Below are 15,363 nucleotides of genomic sequence, written 5' to 3'. Positions count from 1 at the left end.
TCATGCACAGGTAGCCAATCCATGCCAAGTATTACATCAAACTCATCAAATGGAAATAACATAAGGTTAGCTGGGAAAAAATGACCTTGAATCATCAAGGGACAATTCTTACAGACTTTATCAACTAGAACTGACTTGCCTAGAGGGTTTGACACCTTAATCATAAATTTCATAGGCTCTACAGACATGTCCATGCTAGACACCAATTTCATGCAAATGTATGAATGGGTTGATCCTGGATCAATTAAGGCAATGGCACGAGTATTATAAATAGAAAATATACCCGTGATGACATCAGGAGCAGAGGCTTTCTCTCGAGCGCATATTGCATATGTTCTTGCCGGGGCTCAGGCCTTTGATTTTGCAGTAGCATCCTTGACAGCAATTCGACTACCACTTATACTTCTGGGATGTCTCGGAGGTCTACTTCGAGAAATAGGAGCATTCAGCTATGGAGCTAATTCAACTTCTTTATTAGCTCGCTCCAGGCAATCTTTGAGAAAATGGTCAACAGACCCATATTTGAAACACGCACCACTCTTCATTGGGCACTCTCTGAAGTGAAATTTGTTGTCGCTTTTACACTTTGGCTTTTGATCATCTACGCTTCCCACACTAGTTACCATAAGGTAAGAAGACTTCGGGTTATGTCACTTGGAGCTTCTTGCTCTACTCGAATATCTTACTGATGAAGTGGAACGTTCTTGATGACTTCTCGATTTCTTTGTGGGGAAGGAGTGTGCTCTGCCGCTAGACCTCTTAGTCAAAACTCAAGCTTCTCTCTTAGCTTGCTTTCCTTCATTATTTAGCTCTTCGACCTTCTTGGCCTAGTCAGCTAATGCAGAAAATTCTCGTATCTTAAGGATTCCGATCAACAATTTAATTTCCTCATTTAAGCCTTCCTCGAAGCGCTTACACATTTCTATCTCTGGTTGGACCCACTCTGTTGCATACTGACTTAACCTCACGACTTCCCTTTCGTACTCTAACACAGTCTTATTTCTTTGCTTGAGTTTTAGGAACTCCTTTCGCTTTGAGTCTAAAATCCTTTAACTTATGTATTTATTTTTGAACTCAGCTTGGAAGAACTCCCATGTAATGTCTTCCTTTGGTACTACTAAGGATACCCTCTTCCACTAATAGTATACAGTATCTTTTAGAAGAGATACAACACACTTTAAACACTCCTCAAGAATACATGACAACTCATCTAAAACTCGCGTAGTGTTTTCGAGCCAGAACTCGGCTCATTCAGCATCATCATCAACCTTAGCTCTAAACTCTTCAGTCCTATATTTCCCAAGTATATCCACTAGGGCCTTACCAATTCTCACGGGTGCCATACCTTGTGGCACTTCAGAACGAGCAGGGGGTGGAGGAGGTCGTGGTATATTGGGGCGGTTTCTCAAATAATCCCCAAACCATTCATCCATCATCTCGAAAAAGGTAGCTCTTGCCTCTTCCCAGCCTTCAGACATAGGCCTTCTACTACTACTAGTAGTAGCTCGCTGAACGGAAGATGGAGCATAGCTCTCAGCTCCCTTGGACTCATCTTGAGCTTGATTGGAAGATATTTACTATATCCAAATACAACTAAAAATGGTTAAGACATGTCACACTATCATAACTTGCATAATGACATGTATAGCTATACTCAATACATGCTACGTTAGTCCTAGAACTGACTAAATCGTAGCTCTGATACTACTAAATGTAACACCCCTTACCCGTACACTAGACTGAGACAAGGTACGAGGTGTTACCAGACATATACTCAAACACTTTCAAAAAATACAGGTTATAAAATTTCATTTTAATTTAAAACCAATCAAGCAACATCATAGTGTCCCTGTTATAGGCCTACGAGGCCCAAAACATAGATTAGAAGTGATCTGGGACTAAACTGAGAACTATAGAAAATTTTTGTAAAAGATCTAGGGTTATGCCTCACACACTAGTGTGGAGGCAAAGCACACCCCTGTGAACTTAGGGACACGCCTGTGTGTCCCACCTATGTTGAATTATTTGGATTTATTTTTCACTTCAAACCTATAGGGGTTTTCACACGGCCAAGCACACATCCATGTCCTTGACCCGTGTCCCTCACACGACCTAGACACACCCGTGTCATCTCCCATGTCCAAAAACCCGAACATTCTGTTTATGACATCCTCATTCATTTTGAGTCACACGGCCAAGGCACACGCCCGTGTGCTAGGCCGTCTCCTCCACATAGTTGAGTCAAATAACCGTGTCTTTGGCCGTGTGTTTACTACCATGCAAACTGACCTAAAATTTTAGGTGCAGGGGACCCACGGTGTAACGCCCCCAATTTTTGGGAATTTTAAAAATGTTGGAAAAATTTAAAAATTCTGTGTCCTGTTTGTTTTCAGAGGATTAAATGCAGTAGTGGGCCTCTAGAAGGCCCAAGCTTAAGGTAAAACCCAGTAGTTTTAATTAATTTTAATTCCATAAAAAAAGGGGTTCTGGTTAATTGGGCTTTTAGGTATTAATTGTGTAAAATAAATCACAAGGAATCATGTGGTAAAGTGGCTAAGTGACGCCACTGGGAATGCTATAAGTTGCGTGTGGATGATTGGGAGGACCCAGGTTGAAGTCACAATGACAGCAACTAAGGGATTAATTTTTATGAATGGAAAAGGTAAGTAGTGGAACCAAGTGAAAGTCATCATCGGGAGAGGATTTAGGAGTTGATAAGGGATAGGATTTAGGAGCAGATAAGGGAGGAAATCTAGGAGCTAATCAAGGAACAAGAGGTGGCCGCCAAGGGACTTTAGCATGGGAATTTCGGCTAGGGTTAGTGCTAGTATAAATTCGGCATTAGTGGTAAGTGGTGCCGTTTCCTGACCATTCTCTTCTTCTTTTATTTTTCTCTTCTCTCCATCCACTTATTCTTTTCTTCTTATTTTCCCCATAGCTGAATCCTTCAGCCACCCTACTCTATACCACCTTCCTTCCATTATTTTTAAGACTATAGCCGATTGCCTCAAATCCCGAAATCCTAAAAACTTGACTCCTTTTGTACCGATTTTTCCCTAGCCAAATCTCTTATTTTTCTCATCATCTTTGGCCGATTCTCTCAACCTCTAAACCCTGTGTTTCATTGACAATACCACAAGTAAAACCCTCATATTTTATCTTTCTCTACACTTTTGCAAAAAGCCGAAACTCCCACACTATCCTATGGACATAGCTGAATACTGAGATCACTGAGGGCTCAACCTTTGTTATCGTTTGAGGGCTTAGAACTGCATCAAAATCAAGTAGGAACTAAGGGAGAATGTTGACTGGAAGAATCGGTGGTAAGTCTTTCCAATTTAGTCTATCTTGCATATTTTAAGAAAAGCCGGAATCCCTAAAAGGTTAGGGAGGTTGTCATTTTTTGGACTTGTAGCCCTAAGGGGTTGTGATATTAGTATTATTTTGGTAATAGTGTGATTAAGAGGCTGTTGATCAAGGGCTTGGACAAGTGGAGCGAACGGATTTGGATCGAGATACTATTTTCGGCAAAGGTAGGAACGCTAAGGCCTAAGGTGTTGTTGGCCGAATATGGTAAGAAGTTAATATGTAGTTCATTTCGGTAGTAAGATTAACGTGGTAGTATTATAATTGTAGGAAGTTCGTGCGTGGATCTCGTCGGTAATTGTCATAAAAATGTGTGTAATCGATGACCTCTCATAGACTCGATCGGTAAAAGCCGAAAAGTCGAAATGCCGAAAAGTTGGTATTTTGGGAATTTGCGAGTGTGCGAATGCTCGTAAGATAGTTGGGTTTGTATGTTTTGTATTCTGAAGGTAATAAACCGCGATGCGATGCGATTTCGTGCATTTTGATAACTTGGGCTTAATGGGCCAAAAATCGGGTTCATGGGCCAACGGGCTCAATTTGGTAAGTATGCGCGGTAAGTATTCTAATAGTACGTAAATGGATAGGATAAGCATGAAAACCCTAGAAGTAGCTAAATCACTACAATACCCTTATGTATGGAAAATTACCATGATACCCCTAGGTGTAAATGACCAATATGCCCCTAGGGTTAATTTTGTCTTAAAAGCATGTTGATTTAAATCTGTATGATGTATGCCATGAATGAATATTTGTTGCATGGGGACATGGGTTATATTTTGGAGGAAGCGTCCTAGTGGCTATGCCATAATTATCTGATCTGATGGCTCTGCCACATATTTCTGTTCTGGTGGCTCTGCCACGATTATCTGTATCTGGTGACTCTGTCACATTATCTGTTCTGGCAGCCATGCTGCATAATTCTATGGCGTGTAGCGGTTGGGTGGGTTGAGTAGTCTCCCCACATGGTGAAAGGATGGTGTGGGGGTGTACATGGTTGGATATGGGTTGGGTTTTGCATATACATGAAATATCTCATCTGATCTGTTATGGGCCTATGGGCTTAATTCTGTATTTTGTTCTAGGCTAAGGCCAATTTATTCTGTTTCTGTGGTTTGAGCTGATATGGGCTATGGTTGAGTTAATTTTACACACTGAGTTTCTCCAAACTCATCCCCTATTTTCATCCATGCAGGTAATCCCCACCATAGTGGGCTTGGAGTCTGCGAGGATCTTGAGTGGCCACTGCTCGCAATATGGATTTCTTCCGTGATTTGGACTTCAATTTTCTTTACTTTGATGATTTGGGTTTTGTTATGTAATAAGGTCGCTTATGATTATTTTAATTGGGTTTGATTTATAACTTATCATGATGACCTTAAATTATATTAACTATCAAAATGGGCTAGATCTAGGTTCGCTTTTCCAAAAACATAAACCGATTTCAAGTAACACGACTACAAACAAGGCTTCGCTATGATAACGTTTTACAAACTTAAATACGTTTTATTCTAAAATAGACATAATTTCAATGGTAACCTAAAAATATACGCGATGTTAGAGTGTGGCAATGGCGGTGTGCATGTCTAGGATTGGATCCAAAGAGCTTGGTACTTAAGCAATCCGATGGACTCACCTCCTTTTTCCGGTTTCCTACCGGTGCATGACTTCCATTCACTTTAACCCTTAATGAATTAATCCTTTGAACATCAAGTACGATTTTCTGAACTTAGAACGGAAAAATGTTTTTAACGTTTTTGATGTGGCATGTCGGATCCAGTCATAACGTCTAGGCCGGGTTTGAGGTGTTATATTTAGTGGTATCAGAGCCAAGTTGCAACAACTCGGCTGTGGAATGGGTTTACAAAAACGAAGATTTCAAAAAAAATTTCGCTTTTAAAATCGGACTTCAAGGTGGCATTTCAATCTCCTACCAAGCCTGTAAGTATTCTAATTTTTTTTGAATTTTTCTGAATATATTCTGAATTATCTGTCTGTAATGAAACTTTACTAGAATACTCTAGATAGGATGCTCTGAAATCCTAGAAAAGCTTGCTAAAAGATCAAATCGTAGCTAGACATCGATTCTGTGAAAACCAACTCACGAATTCGTCAATCATAAAACATCTGTAATAAACATTGGAATGATATTAATGCATAAAATTCATAATCAGATAATACGATATCAGTACAAGAGCCACTCGTGGAAGAGACCGTGGACGTGGCCGATGCACCGGTACCATCGGCAACAGAAGTGGAGTCTCATGATCGTGGTGTAATATCCTGATTTTGGGCCTAGTCAAAATAGTGGTTTCGTGACCACAAAATCCGAGATAGAAATAATTATTTTATGATTATTTTAAGGTCTATTATATGATTGCATGATTGTGTGAAAATTTCGTGAAGAAATTTTATGCATAAAGTGCTTAATTTGAAATTTGGGACTAAATTGAATAAATTGCAAAACTTGTGTTCTAGAAGTATTTTGCATAAAATTGAATTAGATTATTAATTAGAGGTCCTTAAAGAGTAATTTTACCAATTTCTAAGTCTATGGACAAAAATTGGACATGGATGGAATTTTGGAAAGTTTAGTAGTAAGGGCATTTTGGTCATTTAGGGTAAAATGAATTAAAATACAAAATTAAAAGCCAATTTTGCTCATCTTCAACCCCATGGCCGAATATAGCAAGGAGAAACCATGGCTAGGGTTTTCAAGCTTCCAAGCTCGATTGTAAGTTCGTTCTAGCCTCGTTTTAATGATTTTTACGTTTTGGAGTCCCTTAGCTCGATTTAGCTTATACTAGCAATAATTTAACCTAGGGTTTATATTTGGAAAAATACCCATAAGTGAAATTTGTGTATTTTGGTGTTTTATGATAGAATATGAGGTTTTAAATTATGTTAGACAACTTGTGCTACTCGGTTTTAAGTGAAAACGAGCAAAAGGGCTTAATCGGTAAAAATACCTAATAGTCATAAGTACATGTTAGAGTGAGAATTTGGTGTTGCCATAGAAGGAAAAATGATCAGCATGTCATAAAACATAAGAAAATAGGCTGAATTTTAATTTACGAGCTTTGGGGCAAAAGTGTAAATATGCAAAAGTTTAGGGCAAAATTGTAATTTTTCCAAAATATGATTTTGGGTCAATTTGAATAATGTGAGTCCTAATTAGACTATATTTTAAATGATAGAGCAAGGAAAACTGAAATTCGGGCTAAAATGGGGAAAATACCAAGTTGTGGACAAAATGGTAAAATAGCCATTTTCGCATACGAGGTAAGTTCATGTGTAAATAATGTAGCATAATTGTTATTTTAAGTTATTGATATTAATTATGTGTTATGCTGAATTTCATTATGAAATGTATGCTTTGTGGTTAATTTCAAATAATGTGTAAATTATGTGAGCTACTTGTTAAATATAATTGTTACCAAAGTATTGATTTGGCATTCTACGGAAGACGGCAAGAATAAGTGTTCGAGGAAAAGCCCGTTTGAACCTTAGGAATAGATTAGGATACAAGTGACATGTCACTAGGATGGTTGAGCATCCGAACTCGTTGAGTTGAGTCCGAGTTCACTTATGGATGCGAATGTCCGAACTCGTTGAGTTGAGTCCGAGTTCGTGAGATGTAACTAGGCATCCGAACTCGTTGAGTTGAGTCCGAGTTCACTTATGGATGCGAACGCCCGAGCTCGTTGAGTTGAGTCCGAGTTCACTTATGGGCGGGTTACATGGTAGCTTGGCTACATATGTGGCACTTATGTGCAAACTTTCCATGTATCCGAATTATATTCGATGTGTTCAACGGGTAAAGTTCTACTCAAATGGAGGAATACTCAAGATGAAAGGGACGATTGGTAAGTGTTGTGAAATGGATAATTTGAACAGGTATGTACTTAACCCTCGGGTTGAAAACTCGATATAACAACAATATGGTAAGATGATAAATGAAAAGGTGATATGAATGTCTTGGTGATGATTATGCAAATGATGTTTTATGTTTGCTTATATGGTTATGTTACTTGCTATTTGCATGTGAGCTTACTAAGCATTTATGCTTACTCCTCCTTTTCATTCCTTGTAGTGTTGACAAGCCAGCTCGAAATCGAAAGCGGTCGGAGGCACGCTCACACTATCCGTATACCATCTTGACATAATGGCTTGTATATTTTGAGTATGGCATGTATAGCATTATAATCATTTTGTATATATGGTCTTATGATATGGTTATTGAGTGGTATGGAGATAGAAATGCTTGGTAATGATTAGCCATTGGAATGGCTAATCATGATCATATTTGGTATTATGTATGTCAAATTGCTAGCTAATCCATGGAAACCATGAAATAGGTAAAATTTACCATAAAATAGATTCAGACAGCAGCAGTGATGTGAGTTTGAAAAATCACTAAAAATAGTAGAAATAGAATTAAATAATGAATAAGTTATGGAATCGAAGCTTGATGAGTCTATTTTCATATGGAATAAGCGAAACAGGTATATGAGCTATATTTTATGAGATGTTTAAATTTTTGTGAAATAGGGCCAGAGTAATTTCTGGATCCCCTGTTCTGACTTTGGAAATTCACCATAAATTTTACAAAGATAATTAGAAGTCACACTTTATATGTACAGATTCCTTATTGAGTCTAGTTTTATTAGAGACAAACGGCATAGTCATTGAAGCTCTGTAGAGGGAGATATCTGATTCGTAATACACTGAGGTCAGAGTAGTTGAACCCTGAAACAGGGGAGACTTTAACTAATAAAATGTACTAATTGGCCCAACCAAAAATTCTAGAAAAAAATTAGTAGATATATATATGAGTCTAGTTTCAGGAAAAATTTACGAAATTGGATTTCGAGTTTCGTAACTCGAGATATGATTTTTAAAGCGACTGTGATGCAGTTAGCCAGCTTGTCTGGAAATTTTAAAATGAATTGTATGAGCTGTTTAATTAATGAATTAAGTCCGTTAACACCTCGTGTTCGACTCCGGCAACGGTCTCGGGTACGGGGTGTTACACGTGGTGCCGGGGATGACGCCCTGTCGTAGGCTATGCTTCAAGTTCTGGAAAGGGTTGACGGGGCAAGTACGGACAACGGAGTTTGGGGGTCCATTTTGGAACGACTCCGGGCCAACGGAGCTAAGATTTTTAGGGGTGTGTCTGGTATCGCTCCGAATGTGGCAGAATATTGGTTGGAGGCCACAGAATGAATTATGGATGACTTGGACTGCTCGGTGGAGCAGAAGCTGAAGGGGGCCGTATTGTTGTTACGAGATGAGGCTTATCAATGGTGGCTCACCGTGAGGGATGGAACCCCAGGTGATAGGGTTATTTGGGAGCTGTTTAAAACAACCTTTAAAGGAAAGTACGTCGGGGCAAGTTATGTGGATGCCCGCAGGAAGGAATTCCTGAATCTGGTCCAAGGATGTAAAACTGTCGCTGAGTATGAGGCTGAGTTTCTAAGGCTGAGCCGGTATGCTGTGGGGATAGTCGCTACGGAGTATAAGCATAGCGTTCGCTTTGAGGATGGACTCAGAGATGACCTTAAGGTGCTGATTGCTCCGTAGAGGGAGCAGGATTTCGCGGTTCTGGTAGAAAAAGCTAATATAGCTGAGGAGGTAAAACGTACTGAGAGGCAAAACAGTGAGAAAGATCGGAACCATTTTCAGAGGGATTCAGGACCCTCGGGTGGTGCCAATAAGAATATTAAGAGAACAAGAGTAGAGGAACCAGTGCGAGCAGTGCCGATGAATATGGTTAGACCACCAATCTGTAGAAACTGTGGTAAGGTACATTTGGGCTAGTGTAGGAAACGTTCCAGTGCTTGTTTTCGATGCGGATCTATGGAGCATAGAGTTAAGGACTGCCCATAGAGAGCTGATTAGGCTCAGGTTGCTGTACAGAGGGTTGCTCAACCCGCGAGAGGTGGACCACAACCACCGAGAGGATGTGGACAAGGTAGGGGCGGAAATGGAAATGGAAATAGTCGAGGTCAAGGGGCGCCTGGCAGGGGTGACGCACCAGAATTGGTGTATGTGGCTCGTCATCGAGAGGAGGGTGACGCACCTGATGTCATAACTAGTACGTTTTTGGTTTCTAGCATGCCATATACTGCTTTGGTGGATATTGGATCTACTCATTCCTATGTTTCATGTGCCATATCTGGGTCATTGGAAGTGCATTCTGAAAAGATAGTGAGTGGGGTATCTGTGTTAAGTCCTTTGGGCCACTCGGTTAGGGTAGACAAATTGTATAGGGATGTACCCTTAGAAACTCAAGGTAGGATCTTTCCTGGAGATCTAATGGAGTTGCCGTTCAGAGAGTTTGACCTCATTCTAGGAATGGACTGGCTTGTTAAGCATAGGGCGACTTTGGATTGTGCTGCAAAACGAATGGTGTTAAGGACCATGGAGGGTGAGGAGGTTATGATGATAGGTGAGCGAAAGGACTATTTGTCTAATGTGGTGTCGGCATTGAGGGCCGAAAAGTGGATTCGAAAAGCTTGTGAGGCCTATTTGGCATTCGTAAACCAGTCAGAAGAGAAGGGCTTGACAGTGGATAAGGTCAAGACCTTAAAGAAGTTTCAAGATGTTTTTCCAGAGGAACTTTCGAGATTACCTCTGTAACACCCCATACCCGAGTCCGTTACCGGAGTCGAACACAAGGTGCACACAAACTTGACTTAATCATTTCCACTGTCCATTTAAAAATTTCCAGACAAGCTGGTTACTGCGTCACTGTCGCCTTAAAAATCATATCTCGAAAATCAGTTTCGTAATTTTTCCCCGAAACTAGACTCATATGTCCATCTACAGATTTTTTTCTAGAATTTTTGGTCGGGCCAATTAGTACAGTTTATTAGTTAAAGTCTCCCCTATTCTAGGGTTCGACTACACTGACCTTTATTCATTACGAATTGGATATCTTCCTATACAGGTCTTCAATACTGTTGCCGTTTGTTTCTATAGAAACTAGACTCAGAGAGGAATCTATACATATATGGCATGACTCCTAATTATCTCTGGTTAATTTACAATGAATTTCCAAAGTCGGAACAGGGGATCCAGAAACCGTTCTGGCCCTGTTTCACGAGAACTTTAATATCTCTTAACATATAACTCATATGACCGTTTCGTTTCTTCCATATGAAAGTAGATTCATCAAGGTTCATTTACATAATTTATTCACTATTTAATACCATTCCTACTATTTTTAGAGATTTTTCACATCCACGTCACTGCTGCTGTCAAGCATCCGCCTTTAAGGTAGGCTTTACCTATTTCATGATTTCCATGATTCAATTGGCCCTTTTGCATACATAGCACAAAGTGTGATCATGATTAACCATTCCAATGGCTAATCGTTCAAAACAATTCCATACCTCATAATGATCAACATACAAACGAATATAGTACTATGCTAAAAGCGATATAAGCCATTTTCGCATGGCTATCCAAGTTTACATAAAACCGAAAGGTACATGACCTACAACAAAAGGGTAGTCCTATACATGCCATTTCAAAGTTCAACCAAAATTGTACCAAAATGGGGGCTTTGATAGTGTGGATGACTTCGACTTGATGATCCCGAATCCGATAGCTAACGAGCAAAATCTATAAAGCAGAAACAGAGAAACGAGTAAGCAATTTATGCTTAGTAAGTTTGAGCAAGGATTCCAAGACAACAAAAGCATAGCATTCATATAGCTAACGGATAATTTCGTATGCACAAATTCTCAATATCATACTTATTTCACATTCCAATCCCTATATTCGTACATAAGGGATCATCTTAGCCAAATACTGGAAGCTCATTACTTGGTGAGCGAACATCATTGAAGGAATCAACTAATTTCAAGCACATACGAACATACCTCATTGCTGGAATTTTCACAAGTGTATAAACTGAAATTTTTACAGCAAGATTGCTCGTTCTCGAATCACGTACCTTCAAATTTAACCGGATATAACGACTCGCTCAAATGCCTTGGGACAAAGCCGGTTATAGTACCTCGCACGAATGCCTTCGGGACTTAACCGGGTTTAGTAACTCGCATTAAATGCCTTGGGCTTAGCCCGATTTATTAACTTCATTTAACGCCTTCGGATCTTAGTCCGGATATAGTCACTTAGCACAAAGCCTTGGGACTTAGCCGGACATCATTCAAATAGCCAAGCACAATTATCAATAAAACATGACACATTCAGTATTTCATTTTCATTAGCAAAATTCAAACACATGTCACTTATCACATTTGCAATTTCAGCTCAATAGCCACACACAAAGAGCATGATCTAATCAAATCATAATCTAAGTTCCATTACTCGAGAACTTACCTCGGTGCGTGGTCGAACGATTTTGGTGACTATTCGACTACTTTTTCCTTCCCTTTATCGGATTTAGGTCCTCTTTGCTCTTGAGCTTAATTTAACAAATAAATTGGTTTAATCATTTAAGCATCGAAAGAGGAATTCAAGGTACTTAGCCCACATATACATTAGACATTAGAGTCACATGTGCACGAAATCACGAATCGAATTCAACACATTAGTTAGTACTCTCCTTAGCCAAATTTTCCAAGCCAAGAATAGGCATCAATATGCTTGCCTCTAACCGAATGCATGCACACCAACTCCCCTCATGTGGCCGAATATGCATGTCCATGTTGAGGCCAATTATACACTTAATGCCACACAAAAAACAGCATACATTTTACTAACTAACGCATTACATATTGTAGCTCAATACACATCTCTCATTCACTTCATAATCGAAACATCATCACAAGTAAATATACACCTTGAAATAGTATATATGTCATACCAATACATCATGTGCAAACATATATTCATATATATATATATGTTAGAGCCGAATCTCAAGTTGATGGTAACTAAACACGAACATAAATCCAAAACACAAATCTTACTTTCCATGCAATGAGCATAACTCATACTTATGGATGTACCATGGCCGAATACATCACAACACCATAATTTTTTGTCATGATTAAACAAAGAACTTGATGTCTTACTCAAAAATACTAAAAAGAAAGTCCAAGAGCCATCAATCCACCATCACATATATCATTAGCAAGCTTCATATTTAACATGCAATGGCATTAACACAAAATCCACCTTAGCCAAATACCATCCCCATGATATAACAAAGATTTGAACCATGGGCTAATAAGAGCATCAAGTTAGCAACCAAAAACATGCATGAATCTCATGGCACAACATCAAACATACCTTAATCTAGACACTAGTATGGCCAAGCCTCCTCCTAATCCTCTTCCAAACCAAGCATGAAGCAAAATTCCTTCCTTCTTCTTTAGTATTTTCGGCCAAAAAGAATGAGAAAAGATGAACAATTTTTTTTTCTTTGCTTCTCTTCAACTGACGGCAAAGGGGGGTTCACTCACACACATTTTTTTTTTCATTCTTTATTACCCATACTTATTTGTTTATTTCTTTTCTCCCATGATGTGCCAAGATAACATGTTTAGGACATGTGGTCTCTGCTAAGGGGATTAAGGTGGATCCTCGAAAAATTGAAGCAGTTTTGGAGTGGAAGCCGCCTAGGTCGGTATTAGAGATACAAAGTTTCCTAGGATTGGCAGGATACTACGGAAGGTTTGTGGAAGGTTTTTCGGTGTTGGCTGCACCACTGACTAAACTCACAAGGAAAGGGGTACCATTTGTATGGAGTGAGACCCAGCAAGAGGCTTTTGAAAAGTTGAAGAAAGTTTTGACTGAAGCACCTGTGTTAATTCAGCCAGAGTCTGGGAAGGATTTTACTGTGTACAGCGACGCATCACATGTAGGTTTGGGTTGCGTGTTAATGCAGGAGGGTAAGGTGGTTGCATATGCGTCACGGCAGCTTAAGCCTCACGAGGGGAACTATCCTACTCATGATTTGGAATTAGCAGCGGTGGTTTTTGCACTTAAGATTTGGAGACATTACCTGTACGGAGAGAGGTGCATTATATACACAGACCATAAGAGTCTTAAGTATTTGTTGACTTAGAAGGAGCTGAACCTTAGGCAAAGGAGATGGATTGAGTTGCTTAAGGATTATGTCTGTTCAATCGAGTATCACCCAGGAAAGGCTAATGTGGTAGCCGATGCTTTGAGTCCTAGAACCGTATCTGATCTGAGAGCAATGTTTGCTCGTTTGAGTTTGTATGATGATGGTAGTTTGTTGGCTGAATTGCAAGTAAGGCCAACTTGGGTGGACCAGATAAAGGAAAAGCAGTTGGAAGATGAGTCTTTGGTCGCTCGTTTTCAACAAGTTAAGGAAGGGAAAACTTCTGAGTTCAGTTTAAATGGTGATGGAGTTCTGTGTTTCCGAGGAAGAATTTGTGTTCCGAAGGACTCTGACTTGAGGCAGAAAATATTCAAGGAAGCTCATGGGGGATTATGTGCCATGCATCCTGGAGGGAATAAGTTGTATCACGACTTGCGGGAATTGTACTGGTGGCCTGGACTTAAGCGAGAAGTGACGGAGTTTGTAGGAAAATGTTTGATGTGCCAACAAGTGAAAGCTGAGCATCAATTACCTTCTGACTGTTGCAGCCGGTAAAGATACCACTTTGGAAGTGGGAGAAGGTAACCATGGACTTTGTGAGTGGATTGCCATTGACACCATTGAAGAAAGACTCGGTATGGGTGATTGTGGATAGGTTGACCAAATTGGCCCATTTCATACCAGTACGTACCGACTTTTCGCTTCAAAAGTTAGCCAAACTGTATGTGGCAGAGATTATGCGACTTCATGGAGTCCCAGTTTCGATTATCTCTGACCGGAATCCCAGATTCACATCTCGGTTTTGGCAAAAGTTTCATGAGGCATTGGGGACGCGGTTGAACTTCAGTACGGCTTTCCATCCCCAAACTGATGGTCAGTCGGAAAGGGTCATTCAGATTCTGGAGGACATGTTAAGGGGATGCATGATTGACTTTCAAGGTAGTTGGGAGGACTACTTACCGTTGGCAAAATTTGCGTACAATAACAATTATCAGGCGAGTATTTGAATGGCACCGTATAAAGCACTATATGGTCGAAGGTGTCGTACACCTAGTTGTTGGACGGAGCTAGGGGAGCGACAAGTTCTTGGACAGGAATTGGTGGTCGTCATCGAGGCTAAGGTCAGAATAATTAGGGACCATTTGAAAGAAGCATCTGATAGGAAAAAATCGTATGCGATTTGAAGCGTAAGGAGATTGAGTACTCGATGGGGATATGGTCTTTTTAAAGGTTTCTCCTTGGAAGAAGATATTGAGGTTTGGTAAGAAAGGCAAGTTGAGTCCGCAGTTCATTGGGCCTTTCGGGTTTTGAATCGAGTAGGCCCAGTAGCTTATCAGTTGGAATTACCTCCAGAGTTGGACAGGATTCACGATGTTTTCCACGTCTCCATGTTAAGGCGTTATCGTTCTGACCCTACCCATGTCGTGTCGGTTGCAGAAATTGAGGTACAAATTGATTTGACTTTTGAGGAGGAGCCTCTGCAAATTTTGGATCGAGATGTTAAGATTCTGAGAAGGAAATCTGTCCTATTAGTAAAGGTGCTTTGGCGTAATCATGGCAGAGAGGAAGCTACTTGAGAGCTAGAGGAGTCGATGCAGCAACAATACCCTCATCTGTTCGGACCAGGTAAATTTCGAGGACGAAATTTCTTCAACGACGGTAGAGTTGTAACGCCCCAATTTTCGGGAATTTTAAAAATGTTGGAAAATTTTAAAAATTCTGTGTCCTATTTGTTTGTCTTAGGATTAAGTACGGTAGTGGGCCTCTAGAAGGCCCAAGCTTAAGGTAAAACCCGGTAGTTTTAATTAATTTTAATTCCATAAGAAAAAGAGTTCAGTTAATTGGGCTTTTAGGTATTAATTGTGTAAAATAAATCACAAGGAAGCATGTGGTAAAGTGGCTAAGGACGCCCATTGGGAATGCTATAAGTGGCGTGTGGATGATTGGGAGGA

This window comes from Gossypium arboreum, chromosome 3, assembly GCF_025698485.1.
Source record: "Gossypium arboreum isolate Shixiya-1 chromosome 3, ASM2569848v2, whole genome shotgun sequence".
Taxonomy (NCBI): domain Eukaryota; kingdom Viridiplantae; phylum Streptophyta; class Magnoliopsida; order Malvales; family Malvaceae; genus Gossypium; species Gossypium arboreum.
This window is presented reverse-complemented; position numbering follows the sequence as displayed.